The sequence below is a fragment of the Myotis yumanensis genome, unplaced genomic scaffold, assembly GCF_028538775.1.
Source record: "Myotis yumanensis isolate MYYU_CA2020_CCGP unplaced genomic scaffold, mMyoYum1.0.hap1 SCAF_4, whole genome shotgun sequence".
Classification (NCBI taxonomy): domain Eukaryota; kingdom Metazoa; phylum Chordata; class Mammalia; order Chiroptera; family Vespertilionidae; genus Myotis; species Myotis yumanensis.
In genome coordinates, this window is record NW_027223755.1 from 70,220,326 (window position 1) to 70,224,147 (window position 3,822).

Here is a 3,822-nt window from a genome sequence, read left to right on the forward strand (position 1 = left end):
CCTAGAAGGTACAGCCTGGGTCATGCAGCTGGTGTTTCTGTTTTGTTTGTTTTGATCTCCTGTATGCCATGCAATGTGCTGAACATCATGTAATACCTCACATGCCTTCTTTCCAATAGGTGAAAAAACATTTGAAAAATAAAACTCAAGAAGTTAACAAAATGCTTAAAAGAGCCTTTCATGCCCTAGCCCATGGTCGGCAAACTGCAGCTCGCGAGCCACATGTGGCTCTTTGGCCCCTTGAGTGTGGCTCTTCCTAAGCCTTAGGAGTACCCTAATTAAGTTAATAATAACATACCTACCTATATAGTTTAAGTTTAAAAAATTTGGCTCTCCAAAGAAATTTCAATCGTTGTACTGTTGATATTTGGCTCTGTTGACTAATGAGTTTGCCGACCACTGCAGCTAGTTTGGCTCACTGGATAGAGTGTTGGCCAGTGGACTGAAGGGTCCCAGGTTCGATTCTGGCCAAGGGCACATGGCTGGGTTGTGGGCTTGATCCCCAGTAGGGGTCATGCAGGAGGCAGCCGATCAATGATTCTCTCTCATCATTGATGTTTCTATCTCTTTATCCCTCTCCCTTCCTCTCTAAAATCAATAAAAAAATATATTTTTTAAAAAAGAGCCTTTCATCCTTTTCTTTGTTTTTGCTGTGTAACGTTATTTAGGAAATAGTTCTATCTCAGATTATTCTACTCTTTAAAAAAATTGCCCGGCCAACATGGCTCAGTGGTTGAGCATCAACCTATGAACCAGGTCGTGGTTCCATTGCTGGTCAGGACACATACCCAGGTTGCGGGCTTGATTCCAAGTGTGAGGCGTGCAGGAGGCAGCCAGTCAATGATTCTCATCACTGATGTTTCTATCTCTCTCTCCTCCCTTCCTCTCTGAAATCAATAAAAATATATTTTAAAAAATAAAATAAAATAAATAAATAAATGTTAGGTCTGACTGCCTCATTACTATAGAAAAAACATCAAGGAATGAGATGAGGTGCCAGACTGGTGTTCATTATTATGCCAATTTTGTGAAATACTGAGAAACTATTCACTTGTCCTTAGGAGTAAGTCACACAGGAGGCAGGTCGCAAAAATGTTCATCATGACTCAATCTCCCCTGCAGGTCTGCCTTTGTGGTACACCAGAGTTACCACTATGATCAAGACTGGTTGGCCAAGCCATCTTAAGCATTTTAGAAGCAGGTTAATTACCACTGCTGGTCATATTGCTTTAGCTATTTCCTCTTTTTCCACTTTTCTTAGAGGCTTAAAGAGTTCTTTTGTCTAAAAGTATATTAATATGAAACATTGTGAGAGCTTTCTTCCCTGCCTGTAATAGTTTGGGATCTGTCCATGGGAGAAGTAGAAGGACCTACCCATTCTTTCAATATATTTATCTGTGCCTCCCTTATACATTCACATAGGTACTCAATAAATTATATATGAGTGAACAAATGGGTGTGCTAGTGTAAAATAAATGTAATCGCTTCCCGGCCTTTGGCTAAGATCAAGTGTAGTATCTCTTCTTATCAGTTTAATATCTGATATGTCCTCTATCCAAGGATATTAAACTAGAGGCCTGATGCATGAAATTCGTGCATGGGTAGGGTCCCTAGGCCTGGCCGGCAATCAGGGCCAATCTGTGGGGCGACCAGTGGGGCAATTGGGGGACCCCACTGGCACCTGCCTTGGCTGGCCCGTGGCCTGCGGTCTGGGGGCAGCTCCTTCATTGAACATCTGCCCCCTGGTGGTCAGTGTGCATCATAGCGATCAGTCATTCCACTGGTTGTTCTGCCGTTCTGTCAATCTGCATATTAGGGTTTTATTATATAGGATGTATTTTTGGAATAAGAAGATGGAATAGGAGCTTGCTCCGTCCACTCCATGCATTGACCCGCTATTGCAGTACCTCCAGGAATGGGGCACCAAAAAAAAAAAGTAAATAATTTTTTTTTCAAAGTATATCTTTATTGATTTCAGAGAGGAAGGGAGAAGGAGAGAAAGAGATTGAGACCATCAATGATGAGAGTGAATCATGGATCAGCTTCCTCCTGCACGCCCCCTATTGGGGGTTGAGCCTGCAACCTGGGCATGTGCCCTTGACCAAAATCGAACCTAGGGCCCTTCAGTCTGCATGCTGATGCTCTATCCACGAGCCAAACCAGCTAGGGCATAAATAAATTTTTGACTAATGTAGTCATTCATTCATTCTCCTTGCTGTTGAAAAACTTATTATATAGTCACTAGAGGCCCAGTGCACAAAATTCGTGCCCTGGGGGTGGGGTCCCTCAGCCCAGCCTGCACCCTCTCACAGTCCATGGCTCTCGCATTCCAGGACCCCTCACTCCTTATTGCCCACCTGCAGTGGAGGTGGGAGAGGCTCCCGCCACCACCGCTGCGCTTGCCAGCAGTGAACCCAGCTTCTGGCTGAGCAGCACTCCCCCTGTGGGAGCGTACTGACCACCAGGGGGGCAGCTCCTGTATTGAAGGTCTGCCCTCTGGTGGTCAATATTGGCCATTCAGTCGATTTGCATATTTGGGTTTTATTATATAGGATAACAAAGTAAATAGATAATCCCAAGGAAGAATTATAGGTATTATACTAGAGGTATACACAGGGTACTGTGGGAAAATAGAAGAGTGACTTTTTGAAGCTGTGTATTTAAAGCAGAGAGAACAGCATGTACATTGTCTATTGTGACTGGAGTGAAGAGCTACATGTAATGAAGAGCTAATCTTCACACCTATCCTCTCCTTCCAGCATTATTCCCAGAACCACTATCCTGGTTATGTTGATCTTTGTGCCTTTCAATTTAGCTCTGGGAGCAAAATCAGAAAGGTCATGAAGTAAAAAGAGGACAGATGGGCAAATAATGAACCTTGAGTGAACTGAAATGTTGACTTAATCCATGGGGTAAAAAAAAATATGGGAATAAAAGAGTAAAGAGTATGTGAACCAGTTCATAATTACAGGAGAAGCAAAGAGACACCTTGAAACAGTTGCAAAGAAAATAAAGCATATTAAGGGATAGCCTATATTAATACTAGACTTGAATTCCTGTGCTATCACTATTTTCCTTATTGATAATTATCATCTTAAGAAAGTTGTTCTGAATGAATTTCTGTTCTTTACAATTCAAAGACTGTAATTAAAACCAATCCCTCCACTTTGCATTCTCTCTGTTCCTGTTCAGTAGGATTCTTCATTTTCCCACAAACATGTCATTTTCATTTCTGCCTGTCTCTCATCTTTTATAAAATTTACCTTAGATGAAATTTGTTTTCTTCTCTCCGATTAATTATTCAGCAGACATCTTGAAACCCAACAAAGATGCCTGACACTTGGCTAGATGCTGGGGCTGCAGAGATGACTCACACACAGCCTTGTCTTCACTCCCTCAGTTCTTTGAGGTCTTTACCCAAAAGGCATCTATTATCTCTAAAATTTCAATCCCTACCTCTGACACTTTATATACCCCTCCTCGCCTTTTGTTTTTCAGTTTCATCATCTACTAATATATTCTCTAGATCACTAATTTTTCTATTTCTTGTTTTCCTCTTAGGAGCTGAATTTTTGTTTATTCACTGATAATATAAACTGAAATAAATGTTTAACAATGCTTTTCCTTACTAAGTGTGATTTACTCTGATATTTTCTGTTATTTCTTTTGTAAAAAATGCAGGTCTTGCCCTGGTTTGGTTCAGTGGATGGAGTGTCGGCCTGTGGACTGAAGGGTCCCGGGTTGGATTCCCGTCAAAGGCACATGCCCAGGTTGCAAGCATGTGATCGCCAGTAGGGGGCGTGCAGGAAGCACCCAATCAGT

The 3,822-nt window shown here is 42.0% G+C and overlaps 1 pseudogene; it reads left to right on the forward strand.

Annotated features, from left to right (window-relative positions):
- The first annotated feature begins 1,480 nt into the window (after positions 1-1,480).
- On the forward strand, positions 1,481-1,595 carry LOC139009701 (U2 spliceosomal RNA; annotated as a pseudogene).
- Positions 1,596-3,822: the final 2,227 nt, after the last annotated feature.